General features: G+C 38.7%; 1 protein-coding gene across 1 annotated transcript in view; it reads right to left on the reverse strand.

Annotated features, from left to right (window-relative positions):
- LOC129764404 (uncharacterized protein DDB_G0284459) overlaps positions 1-6200 on the reverse strand; it is a 47120-nt gene extending 40920 nt beyond the window's left edge. The window contains exon 1 of the mRNA XM_055763441.1: positions 5473-6200. The gene's annotated coding sequence lies outside the window, so the exon portion shown is untranslated. The remainder of the gene's footprint in view (positions 1-5472) is intronic.
- Positions 6201-14091: the final 7891 nt, after the last annotated feature.

Below are 14091 nucleotides of genomic sequence, written 5' to 3' on the forward strand. Positions count from 1 at the left end.
TTTCAGATATAACGCCCCCAATTTCTACGTTATGGGAGGGAATCAAAACTCGATATTCGAGGATGAAATGCTTATCAGCAACAATATCGTTCGCGTCCTTTCGGTTAGTCACGACAACTCGCAGTTTGTTCGGTCTTACTTTGCAAATTTCGGAAACAGAGGTGTATCTTTTCAGATCTGTCATAATCTGTACGACCCTCAAGGCTTTACCATTAGGTTTGGACCGGAAAAAAACAACCCAAGGACCAGCGCCAGGCGCATCGTCCGGATAAACCCTGACACGGGGAGCGGAAACAATAGGAGAGGAATTCGAGGACAAGGTTTGAGTGGGGACAGTAACATCAGAGGGGGGAAGGGATGTCGATGATTGGGTGGAAGTATTGGAGGAATCAGGGGAAAGGTTTGCAATCTTTTTTTTGGAGGGGGGCTTGGTAGTGTGAGTTGACTCGTCCCCAGAAGAAGAGTCTTCGGGCATAGGAGTCCGTTTAAGGGACTTACTACACCCTGCTTGAGCAAACGAGGGGGAGTCTGAAATGTCCATGTCTAGACCACCACCCTCCTCCATTCTTAGAACGAACGATTATTAGCTATACAATTTTTTTATCTCACTTGTAAAAAAAATTAAAAAAAAAACTTAAATAAAATAAAAATAATCACATAAATGTGTTGTTCCGATATGCGCTCTGTTACCCTATTAAGGGAGACACAAAAGTCACGCGCTACGGAGACAACACAATAGCAGAAGTTATTGTTGTACTCAACTGAGCGTCAACCACGTGTTGACGATGCCGTTATGGTTATTGATCCACTACAGACGCCGATTCAGACCACTGCAGAGGCGCTGCTTCCTCGGTTCTGGCTGCTTTGGGCACTTTGGGCACTAATTCACCACAGAACACACGAGAAAAAAAACCAACTCGTTGGGGAGAAGAGAAAAAAAAACTTCGAGAACAATGCTTGAGGAGTGATGAATAGCACATCCAGCTCCATCAAGTTGTTAGCGAGGAATGATTTAAATATTTTAATAAACAATATCTAAAAAATACATTTATCCGCCGTTCGTTTTTAAAACAGAGCGAATTGATTCACGTTGTTAAACGAAAAATGGCGCTGCGTCTGCTTCATCGAACTTCCATCCACATATGCCCAAGTAACCTCAATGAGCCTAAAGCTCGACGCATCACCGGCGAGTAGGAAGCCTTATTGAATGAGCACAATGAATTATTGAAATTCCTCAAATCACACATGCTCGGATTGCACACCAACACCAATTGGAGAGCATGTGAGAAGATCCAATGAACATTTTATTGAATACGTTTCAGGAATCATGGAAAGCAACTGCACTGCAACGGGAGTAATTGTGGATAATGTGGAATTCTAAAATGAAATAACAATCTGGAGTCGGCGATGAGACACACACCGTTCATAGGACACTGTCTATCGTCTTCTTCAATGGCACTAATGTTCGCCGTCTCGTGTTGAGAATTTTATGCCAAGCAACACACCTTGAATGTATTTTGAGTGACAAGCTCTACAATATGTGTAACCAATGTGCAAATCAGAATAAACTTCTTTGACGGAAAATCCCCCAGCTGTTCTGAAAGAACAAGACGGACATTGAACAAGCATTTAGCAACAAGATCCTGCCATAGGAACTTCATTCACTATTAACATCACTACTCTTTTTGAATTAATGTTTATGAACATTATGAACAGAGGAGACGAAACAAACAAGAGAATGCGCTATTAATTAATTATTATGTGTCGTATGTAAAAGGTTTACTCTTTCACATTCACTGCAGGTCGGTTAAAATCTTGAACAAAAATTGTGTCTGATAATGATTTAATATCCATAGAATACATAAATAAAAAAAAAGTTATGGGTCTGAACCTAGGGGCACGGACGGGATCTTGACATAGGACTGTGATTGTGTGTAGTAATTGCATTTAAATTGAGTTTTTCATTGTTCAAAACCTGTATTTTTTTCTCTTTTGATACATCAAATGGATGCCCTGGAAAAACCGTTTCCTGTATGTACATGTATCCTTCAAACAGGTTAGATGACATAACGAGGTGGAATTCGGCATTCTGTTCAAAAATGTACACAAAAATACCATTAAAACCATTACTACCCTTTTGTTCTGTTTATTCAATCATGCAGAAGAAGACAAAGAGTCATCATGTATTATTTTTAAACACAAGTTAAACATAGTTAGGACCTACATAAATATAAGCCTGAGTCAAATCAATCTATGACTACAAAAATATATTATAGATAAAAATAGCATTATCTCCTTCGTTACCACGTTGTCCGGAACATTGTTTGTAATAACTTTATAGCCCTGTAAGATCGCGACTACTCAAACAATCATAAACTGATTCACGTGGGTATACCTTTTCGATCTTCTATATCAGCAGCCATTTAAATTCATTTATTGCATTTTTATATAACCAAACAACATACTCGATATTATGACATCCTGGACCACAATTAAACAAATTGTTAGTAATGAGACCTACACGATAAAAACATGAATTAAGCACAAATTGATTGGACAACATCTATCTATCTATCTATCTATCTATCTATCTATCTATATATATAAAAATGGAGTGATCTGTCTGTCTGATTCTTATAGACTCGGAAATTACTGAACCGATCGACATGAAAATTGGTATGTAGGGGTTTTTGGGGCCGGGGAAAGTTTTCGTGATATTTTGAGACCCCTCCCCCCTCTCTAAGGGGGGGCTGCCATACAAATGAAACACAAATTTCTGCATTACTCGGAAATTAACCAAGCAAACGAAACCAAAGTTGGCATGTGAAAGTTTTAGGGTGCAATAAATGTTTCTATGATGGTTAGACAGTCCTCCCCCCACTCAAAGGGGGGGCTGCCATACAAATGAAACACAAATTTCTGCATTACTCAAGAATTAATCAAGCAAATGAAACCAAATTTGGCATGTGGAGGTTTTAGGATGCAATAAATGTTTTTATGGTGTTAAGATACTCCTTCCCCCTCTCTTAGAGGAGGCTGCCGTACAAATGAAACACAAATTTTTGCATTACCCGAGAATTAATCAAGCAAATTAAACCAAATTAGGCATGTGAAAGTTTTAGGGTACAATAAATGTTTCTATGATGGTTAGACAGTCCTTCCCCCACTCAAAGGGGGGCTGCCATACAAATGAAACACAAATTTCTGCATTACTCGAGAATTAATCAAGCAAATGAAACCAAATTTGGCATGTGGAGGTTTCAGGATGCAATAAATGTTTCTATGGTGTTAAGATACTCCTTCCCCCTCTCTTAGAGGGGGCTGCCGTACAAATGAAACGCAAATTTTTGCATTACCCGAGAATTAATCAAGCAAATTAAACCAAATTAGGCATATGAAAACTTTAGGGTGCAATGAATGTTTCTATGGTGGTTAGATACCCCTCCTCCCTCTCTTAGGGGTGGCTGTCATACAAATAAAACACAAATTTCTGCATTACTCGAGAATTAATCAAGTAAATGGGCGGGACGAAGTTTGCCGGGTTAGCTAGTACAATATAATATAGAATTAATGCCTATTATCGGTAAATGGAGAATAATTCATTTCAGCATCAACTAACATTATGAGCTAACGCCCGAATTTAGCCAAAAGGTTGCTCGTTGCGTCGGGGAGGAAGCGAGTGTATAGTGCAATCGGGGAAAAAAACATACCCAATTAAATAATCAACTTTTTTTACTATTTTTTTTTTTCATAATACGTTTATTTGTCGTTTGTATGATTAGTTAAAATTATTTACATAATATTTAATCCCCGACATCAAAATAAAATTTTAGTTCATCAATATCTATCCTATCATTACATCTATCAATGAAGGTGATATAAGTCAACAATAATTTCAATATCAATGTTCTCTCATTCGCTGCTATCCCCTCCAGTGAGGGCCGGAGAAGATTATCTGAATGGAGAACAACATGTTTCATGAACATGTTTCAAGCAAAAAAAATTGTGGATAAATTTCCTGTCTAATGATATATAACACAACATATGTCGCAATAACCATTTTGAGTAATAGTCGTTTGAAAAGTCTTAATAAATCGTTACATTTTTCGTAGAGTGACCCCCCTATATAGAAATCAAAGACATAGTCTTATGTCAAAAGATTCAACAAATGTGATGCTAAACGCAAAGCTCGAGGAGGAATCGTCCGATTTGAGTCGCCTTTTTTTTATTTGTATTTGTATCTGCCCATAGATCAATGTTAAGGTGAAAAAATCTGAATTTTGTTTGTAAAACTTCGAAGGGAAATGGGAAAATTCGGAACACTGTATTTCCATATGTTCTACAATTACATCGTGATAAGCGTTGTTATTCCACTTGATGTTCCCATTCCATTTGAAATTCATTTCGGTTCGAAAATGGTTATGGATTTTTAGGTGGAATAACACAATCCTATATCTTAGATCTTCTATATCAGGAGTGGCCAAAGCGCCGACTACGGGTGACTGGTGAGTTTTCTTGAAATATTCGTGTACAACGAGAGCGGCCGTTTTTTGAAAAAAAAAACATTGCCCTAATATGAAATGTTAGTGTTTTGGTACATCGCTGTCTATCTTTTAATTCACATGTAGCCTGCAGTGCTGCCAGGTTTTGCCATTCCTGTTTTATATGAATTAAAATGGATCGCTAAAATGGGAAAATTCGAAAAATTGAATTCTCATATTATATGTCTTGAAGTAACATCGTTGAAAGCGTTGTTGGTTGCATTAAAATTTGAGTTGACGGAATTGTTTTTCATGTTGCGTTGGTATTAAGCGTAAATGGTGATGGATTGTCAGGGAAAGATGATGATGGATTGTTAGAGAAGGAGAAAATTCTGCCACGGTCAATAAAAAGACTAATTAATGAATAGTTTTAGGATTGAACCCATGATCGTGCTTAGGAATAAAATGTAAATGTTCGAATGTTTTCATATAAAACACTATTTTAGGCGGGACGAAGTACGCCAGGTCAGCTAGTTTTGGTATATAGAAAAGCGGTCGATTTTTGTATATTTAGTGAGTTCAGTCAAATTAAAAGTTGATCTTTTATGAGAAATTTGCAATAAAAATAATTTTGTAACCCTGTTTTGATTTATTTTGAAAAATAGTCTTGTTTCTCGTCGTTACTTCAATTTCCAGAGACCGCGATATCCTATAACAAACCCGAACAACAAAAACTCTACATCGAATAACTAAAACAGTTCCCAAAAACTCTTTAATGACTGTGTTAACTCTTGCTTATTAATCACACATAAATTTTAAAAAATCGTTTATTTAGACGTTTGTATCGTCCGTAACCGAGCTTATATGATGATGTTCATTGTACCCAAATAAGTATTTTATTGTAGTGGATCAATCCGGATGGCTTTGAGTTATTATATGTATCATTGCATCGTGTCAACAATATGCATTAATTCAAGAAGAGATGACTCACCTTCATACTGTTCATACTCGATGAACTCAATATATAATAGATGTCCATTAAATTCTTATCTCTCCTTAACTGCATAGTCACAACTATTCCAGGAAATTGAATTCATATTGAACTGAACTTCGTTCACATCATCATTCACGTTTTTTCTCCTCTTCTCTACTGCGAATTATTCGCCTCGCATAAAGTAGATCACTTCCAACCTCTACACTTGATTCATCGTCTGCTTCCCTGCTCACAGCATAGCACACTTTTTCGTGGTTCATTCATAAAAAAATTGCACCGCCGGCACGAGAGTTTCATTCATTCACAGTATGCGATTCATTCACTACTTTTCGCCTTTTATGCTACCCGTCTCCCACTAAACAGACACTCACTGTTCGTCGTAATTGATGATAATTAATTTAAATTATTCCCGCTGGAACAACTGATGCTTACACTCGGTTGGACAAGTTTGCGACAATGGCATGCGGTCGCTAAATGCGATAAACTGGATTACTCACTAGGTAATAGGCACCAGATAAAGACCGGTAGACCGATTAGGGAACCTTTCCGAGTTTATAATATACACAGGTATCCCTCTGAACACTGTTGATAGTTTTGCTCCAAACAATTGTCTAGCTACCAATCGAACCGTGACAACCCGCGGGAAGAGTGTTTGTGAGAATGCGATCACGGAATGGAAAACTTGCGACCTCTCTTTCGAAGTGATTCAAAACAAATAAAGATATTACTTCTCGGGCTCCGGGTCTCGCGAGGAATCTGCGTCCGCTAACCGTTGTGTGTATTCGGCGGCTAAGTGTGACTATGGACAAACGGTTCGTTCAAATGGGACCTTGTAAGCTCGATCGGTACCGTAGGCTGGAGGAGCTTTATGGAAGGGGAAAGAAAAATTCGACCTTTGGGAAAAATAATTTACTAAAACACTAAATGAGTTCAATTGTTTTGCTGTTTCATGAAAAATCCCTAAAATACAGTTTCAACTGATACGTTGGACCTTTGATTTTTTAAGAAATACAACATGACTACGTTTGACGGTACGAACAGTATAAGCAAAATCTCTTTCCCTCTGTTGAACCAGTAACAACGAATGTAGTCGATAGACGCGGCAAGGCGACTGTCAGCCGTGGCGTAGAGTAAGGGGAACTTGAAAATGCGTTGGTGTCAAAATTACCCTCTGCTGCTTGTAAGCACCTCTTGGCCAAGTTAAGCTCAGCAGAACTGTAATCTAAAGATGGCTTTTATATTACGAGGTGTAATTCCAAGCTGCGTCTTACAACGAGTTTGACTGCGACAGAGGTTATCGATGCCACAACTCGCTTCCCAACGGTTAGTATTTCGAAGATCAAAAGCTGAACACTCCAACGAGTTTAACGAGTTGAGATATTCAATCTCAAGCTCTTAATACCGTCGAGCAGAAGTGCGGGGTAATCCCTCATTAAAACAAATAACTGAAGTAAAACTGGTGTCAACGAAACGACACGTTTGCCTTACCTGTGGTTAGTAAACTCAACGATTGAAAAATAATATGTTTATACAAATTTTTCAAAACCACAAAATAGTCGTACATTAGCGCATAAGCTTCTAAGAACACCCTATTTTTGAATTCTAATGTACACTGAAGGGACACACACGTTAATTTTATATCAATCAATCAATCTGACAAACTTACTGCTTGTTTACCGTGAACTTACTACCTACCATGGAATAGAATATTCGTTCAACTTTATTATTGAAACTTCCTTATTAAACTTACATTATCGATAACAGCTGATACATACTAGGTATTTAAATATGAAACCGGAATTGCAAACGAATGGTTCTGTTTGTCAATGTTATCCTCATCATAATGCATTATAGGCAACATTGCTTTGTTTTTGATATCCAGCTAAGGATTTCAACTCAATGGCAATAGATTTGAGGAGCTTTGAACATTTGAAATTAGCGAACCCGTTAATACTGAATGCTACTGATAACAAATGATCATTCTGAATCGAGCTTTGGGTGAAAAACGATCAACGTACTCAGTATTCAGAAAACATACCCTGTACTTGAGTTTAAGGCAAGGCGCATATTGAGACGCATATAGCGCGAGTAACTTGGCGCGATATAGCGCCTGTTTTTGTGGCTAATGAAAACAGATAGAACGGCGCAAATTGGCCAGATGACGCGAGATGGTGGAGCGCTCGTGAGACACGACTCGCGCGACGCTGTGGCTGAACCACAGTTTCTCGTGCTGGTCATGCCGGTTGTGGTAGTTGTGTTGGTGAACAATCATATAGCGCCGTGGGTTTGACACTGTATGGCTGTACTGGTCGGGTGATTGTGTTAGTAAATAAATATATCGCGCAACTCTGTATTAATCAGTCATTGTATGCGAGTGGCATGTCATTTACACCAAACTGCGACTCAATATGCGCTCCACCACGCTACGTTTGTGGCACGTATGAGTCGTGTTGGTAGTCTCGCGTTCGCTTACGAGCGCTATACGCTTCTCAATTGGCGTCTAGCCTAATGTTCATCGGCGCGCGTTCATAACAAACACGTTGTCACTCTTGGTACGAAGTGTAGAAAAATCATAAACACGAGAGCGCCAAATGAACACAGCGCAGAATTTAGATACTAAACATCGTTTCTCACTTGTGTGATGCGCACCTCATTTCATACACACACATCAAATTCTAGCGCCCGTTTTGTTTACACTCCTTCCAAGCAGAGCATAAAAACAATAGCGTGCCTCCATACCATTCGTATGCGCTTGTTAGAAGACAAGTAACTCAACAGAGAAAGCAAACCAGGTTCAAGCGCGGTATAAAACAGGTATAGAAATACGGCGTAAAACACGGCGCCAAACTCGGTCTAAAAGCGGGGCTGACAACAGAACATTTGATCTTCGTTTCGGAGTGCGCTCATTCGCCTGATCGCATGTATATACAAAGAGTGAGGGCTCAACTGAGTACAAAAAACTTGTTACACTTCAGCACCGCGTTGCATTCTGAAGACTGAACGTACCAAAACAGACATCAAAAGCCCCCCGGAAAGAATTCCAGATGGACAAAATCATAACAAAAATCGCAAAAAAAGTTATTTGTTCTTCATGATGCTGTAAACAAACTAAATGGCAGATCACGCTCAAAATTGACAGTCCTTTGACAATAGTACCAACTTGAAATAAAAATAAAAATTCGAAAAATATTCAGTGGGAAGATTTAAAATTACAAATTTCCGATGCATATACATTTGAAAGAATGTATCGTATGCATGATAATTTTTGCACCATCTTACAAAGAAAGTTCCCGTTTCACATGTGCATACAATGATTTCTCGCGTAACTTTTGAAAATGTCCAATGTACCCAATGTAAACAAATCGAGTTAATAATGGGTGTTCAATAAAAAATTAAATTAACAAAAAATTAAAATTACAAATTAAATAGAGAATTGCTCTCTGGGCTCCCTAGAAACGAGTTGCTCGTTTCTTTTCGCTCGGGAGCTATCAGTTCGATCAAAGATGGCGTAGAAACAACGACCACTCCGCGAGCGCGTTGCACGGTTCTTTGAAACGCGTGAAAGCTAAGGAAAAAAGTTTACAGTAGACCACTTTTGGGATGAAAATGTGCTGGTGAGCACTGTTTACCGGATCCTGGCATCCCGGAACGTCGAGCGGAAGGCCGGTAGTGGCCACCCGGTGAAGATCATGACGAAAAAGAAGAAGGAATCTCTTAAAAAGCCGTTCGACAACAAGGACGGTACGTGTTTGCGTGACGCCGGCCGAAAATTTCGCTGCTCCCATTTCTAGATCCACAGAACCCTCCAGCAGGAGGGCATCGTCTGTCGGAAGAAGACGAGGTCCCTAGAGTACATGAACGAGCAGATAGCGACTATGAAATCTCAGTGCCGGTGGATGACGAAGAATTATCGCGGGACGTCGTACGTGCTGGAAGACGAGAGTTTTTTTCCGCGGCCAAATCCTCACGTTCCCGGCAATGACCGGTACTATACCAGCGACAAGGCGTCCACACCCCCCGGGGTAAAGTAAAAATACAAGCATAAGTTTGAGAAGAAAGTTGAGCTGTATATTGCAATCTCCGACAAAGGGATGTCAAAGCCCTGGTTTAACAAGCCGAGCGAACTTGCCATCAACCAGAAGGTATACCAGGAGGAATGCCTGGAAAAGATTCTGGTTTCGTTCTTAGAGGAACATCGTTCCAATGGAAAGCACGTCTTCTAGCCGGACAAGGGGTCTTCCCATTATGCCAAGAAATCATTGGTGTACCTCGAGGAAAAACAGATATCGTACGGAGGGAACCCGACCAACTTGCCCCAGTACCGTCCGATCGAGGATTTTTTCGGCCCCCTCAGTGTCCTGGTATACAAAAATAATTGGCGGGCCACGGACACTAAGCAGCTGACCACGAGGATCCGGAAGATGGATGTCAGTAACGTCCAGCGCTCTTGTGAGAGCATCTCCATCAAGTTGCGCCGTACGGCTGGGCACGGCCCCTTTGCCAACATTCACTGACTTTTTTGAAGAACAACCGTTGTTTTTTTTTTTAAAAATACTGAATTGCTTGAAACATATTTTTTTACATAATCACTGAAGTTTTTATTAAACACCCGTTAGATGCACACTATGAGTTTTAAATCATTGAATACATTACAAAAACAATCGTTCCAGTATCTATCTTCTTCATCTTGTTATCGCCGATACAAAAAAAGGTCTAATGTACAGATTCGGATTTTAAGCACTCGTTACTTCGGACGCCACTTTCCTCCGACGCTCGAAACGACCGATGTAACAAATCAGTCAAAACAACACGAAGTCGTACTTAGATCGTTTTGAGTTGCTAGCGTTATGGTATTTTTTATTGGTGGCTTCCGATGGCAAAAAATGAGCCCGGTGTTGGCTCGCTTGCCTCAAATTCCGAACAGATTTAATTTTCGAATAATTCATTTAAAAAAATTATGAGGCTTCAGTGTTAAAACAAATGAATAATAAAACCCCAAACAGTTTTGAGGTATGCGGGGCGCCACTAAAAATGAACAAGATTCATTTCAAGAGGTTTATCTGTCACTAGCTCATGTGTGAAGTTCCATGTCATTTAGTTTATTTGTTCACAAATTACAGTTGTTGGAGTGTCACTACCTTAGCACTCGTAAGAAAGTGGAGAAAAAGGAATATCGTATTTTGATCAAACATTGTTTTTTGATGGGAAAAACTCCTGAACATTCAATGCAGTGCTTGACGAAATGTTGTTCCACTTCTGCTCCTTCGAGAACGACAGCTTATCGGTAGTTTACTGAATTTACAAGCAGCGCAGATGCACCTCGCTCTGGAAGGCCAAAAGATGCTACGAGTCCAGAAATCGTAAAACGAGTGCATCGACTCGTTTTGAACGATCATAAAGTGAAATTACGTGAGTTGGCTAAGGCCGTAGGCAATTCAAAAGTATTCAACGAGTAGGATACATTTTGCACGATATTTTGGACATGAGTTATCCGCGCGATGGCGCGGATTGACGTTGTTGAAGCGTAATCGAGTGGACTTTATTCTACGTTTTGTGACATATGCTTCGGGAAAACGTGTTTATGAATATGAATTCGCAAACAAATTTAAATCGAATGGAAATTCGAAAACAATGTTCCAAAAATGTTTTCAAAATTGTGTACCGTTCCGAATCATATTTCGGACGCTTATGGCATATGAAAACAGGAAACAGATCTAAACTTTATGCACAAGTATTATTTGGTAGATATTTTTAATAAATTAGTTCAATATGCTTTTAAGCTTTCTATTTTGGTACCTATTTGATTGAAAACATAAGAATATCATCGAATAAAATGCTTTTCAATGCTTCGGACACTAAATCAAATTTCGGACAGATTGAATTCCAATTTCGGACACCTTATTTCGTAATTTTTTGGGCGAAAATTACCGTTCTGAATCATATTTCGGACAACATCATTTTTCGGACATTTTGTTCTAAAATCTTAAAATTCTCAATGCACTGATGATATAACTATAAAATTAATATTACAATTGCTTCTTTAGGGTAATCCCTTGGTTTCACTATCATTTCATATGAGAACTACATTTGAATTATAACATAATCGGTAAAATTCTATCAACACTACTCACTATCGTTTGTGTTTGACGTTTGTTTAGCGTGAGCACGTAGAATTTACCCGTTCATTAATATTTAAATTTCTCCCGTGTTTCATCGTTAACAGTTTACTGTGATTGCTTGGTAAGTGTTTCGCAGTTGACTATATAATATAATTAAGTGTAATGTAATTTTCGTTCAAAAAATTACAAAATAAAGTGTCCGAAGTTTGATTCTTATTCGCTTCATTTGAAAAGCATTTTATTCGATGATTTTTTAATGTTTTCACTCAAATAGGTACCAAAGTAGAAAGCTTAAAAACATATTGAACTAATTTATTTAAAATATCAACCAAATAATACCTGTGCATAAAGTTTAGACCTGTTTTCTGCATCATATGCCTTAAGCGTCCGAAATATGATTCAGAACGGTACATTACACTTGATTAAAGTGACCAGAGGTCTAACGCGGGACACAAAAAAACAAAACGTTATGTATATACGTTATATGAACATAAACCATAGTTTAGCGGCGACACGAATGCCATAGTAGTGGTAAAGTGTCTTTAATAAAAAAAATTGTTTAGCGAGTCTAAACTGATTAGTATTATTTATTTCTGAGTATCGGCACTCAGTTGCGATTTTTCGGTGGTTTAGATTTTGTTTACGCCCGAAAATCACTCGCTCAATCAGAGCATTTACGCCTGGCAAGAACGATTCAAATTCTACAATTTCCTTCGAATGATTTCGAAAATGCTCGAAATTTCCGAAATGCTCGAAAATTCCAATTCATTTTTCATCGATTTTAGAAGTTTTCTTTAAATCTTACGTTTATTAAGTCTACAACAAAAATGATTCAATGCTGTTGATTCGCAGCAGCAGCACTGTCAGGCAACTTAATGATTTTTCCATACTGCAAGCTCCACCCCACAGCGAAGGAGTTAGACATCCTGAGGCACTTTGATATATCCGATCTGTTATTTACAATATCATCTCTTTGCCGCTTCTTGAGCCGGGAGATCTAAGCAACCGGCCAAACGGTGGAGAAGAATCTGACCAAAATGGACATTTTTATGCGGAAGCGTCAGACGAGACTGGCCGTATCTGAGCAGCAGGCAATCACCCAGAAGGAGTAGCTTGAGGTGCTGGTGAAAAACATCTTTCCAGTGAAAGAAATGAAAAACTTTTTTTCGTACTCATAAAGAAAGACGAGACGTACTTGATGCTAGAGTTCAACGAATGGCAGGGGACCGGGTACTTTACGTTCCCCAGGTAAGCGATAACGTCGAATATATGTCTGTCTTGAATATATGAATGTCTTTCGAGTCATATGGTGAGCGGGGATATATATATATATATATATATATATATATATATATATATATATATATATATATATATATATATATATATTATATATATATATATATATATAGTACGAAGTGTTTGCTGACGTTGGGAACGTGATGTGATCTTTATGCCGAACCTGGGATCAGCCCATTATGCCAAAAGATCACTGGAGGAAGGATCGGCTGGAGATAAACATTGTCGCGAAGACCACCAACCTTCCCAACATTCCCCAGCTGCGCCCGATAGAGAACTTTTGGGCAAATGGCCAAAATAGAGAGACAGACGACCACCAAAGCCATGAAAAGGTAAAATAACACGCCGATATACATCTTTTCATCGGCCATGATTAAGGTTCCGGCCAACTTCCGTAAGATCGCCCAGCGCTTCATTTACGATACTTCATCAAACAACTCTGCCTCTTCCTGTCGAGGATACACTATTTCTTCCGGGTTATTTAAAACGTTAAGCCCTGACTGAGCTAGGGGACAAAAGAAGAACTTCTCGTCTGACTCACGATGGCCCCTGCGGATCAATAGGGGACTTTTGTAGAAATCATTTTCCAATTTTTTTGCTATCGCTTCCAGTTGATACTCTCTAAACAAAAAGCACAATGTCGGTGCGATGAAACCAGCATTGATGCATTGAAAGCGCTCTTGAACAGTCTGCCAAATAAAAGTTTTTTTTGAGGTTCATCCATTTAAGAAAATCAACATAATCAAATTGTGATATTGAAATATATTGATATCGCGGGACATTTTCTTTTCTTTTGCCAAATGCAGGACGTTTCGCGGGACGAAATCTTACGCGGGACATTTTGTTGAAATGCGGGACTGTCCCGCGTAACGCGGGACGTCTGGTCAGTTTACACTTGATTATATTTTATAGTCAACTGCGAAACACTTACCAAGCAATCACAGTAAACTGTTAACGATGATGAGAACTGATGAAACACGGGAGAAATTTAAATATTTATGAACGGGTAAATTCTACGTGCTCACGCTAAACAAACATCAAACACAAACGATAATGAGTAGTGGTGTTGATTTTTTTCCTACTATGTAATAATTCAAATGTAATTCTCAAATGAAGTGATAGTGAAACTAAGCGATTACTCTACAGAAGCAATTGTGATATTAATTTTACAGTTATATCATCACTTCAAGATATTAGC

Source organism: Toxorhynchites rutilus, chromosome 2, assembly GCF_029784135.1.
Source record: "Toxorhynchites rutilus septentrionalis strain SRP chromosome 2, ASM2978413v1, whole genome shotgun sequence".
Lineage (NCBI taxonomy): Eukaryota > Metazoa > Arthropoda > Insecta > Diptera > Culicidae > Toxorhynchites > Toxorhynchites rutilus.